The sequence below is a fragment of the Phalaenopsis equestris genome, unplaced genomic scaffold, assembly GCF_001263595.1.
Source record: "Phalaenopsis equestris unplaced genomic scaffold, ASM126359v1 Scaffold220266, whole genome shotgun sequence".
Classification (NCBI taxonomy): domain Eukaryota; kingdom Viridiplantae; phylum Streptophyta; class Magnoliopsida; order Asparagales; family Orchidaceae; genus Phalaenopsis; species Phalaenopsis equestris.
The window spans coordinates 71,027-71,523 of record NW_018238562.1 but is presented as its reverse complement, the minus strand read 5'-3'; positions in this window follow the sequence as shown (position 1 = coordinate 71,523).

Genomic DNA, 497 nt, shown 5'->3' with positions numbered 1-497 from the left:
TGGATCTATTAGAACTTGGGGAGAACTGTCACAGAAATTTCTATCCAAATATTTCCCTCCATCCAAAACTGCTAAACTAAGAAATGACATAACATCGTTCTGTCAGATTGATGGAGAGTCAATATATGAAGCTTGGGAGAGATTTAAAGATCTTCTTAGGAAATGCCCTCATCATTTTTTATCAGACTGGTTAATAATTCAAAGCTTTTATAATGGATTAATGGGATCTCTTAGATCAATTATAGATGCTGCGGCTGGGGGTTCTTTTATGTCAAAACCTTTTGATGAGGCTTATTCATTAATAGAAGAAATGGCTACCAATAATTTTCAAACCAGGTAAATCCTATAAGAGTAGCTAGCATCCATGATTCTGATGCAATATCTATGTTAGCTTCACAGATTACTACAATATTAAAGAAATTAGATCATTACGGGATGAATTATTCTTCAGCACCTCCTATGATGCAAGAAAATTCATCTCTGGGCAATTTGTGGAA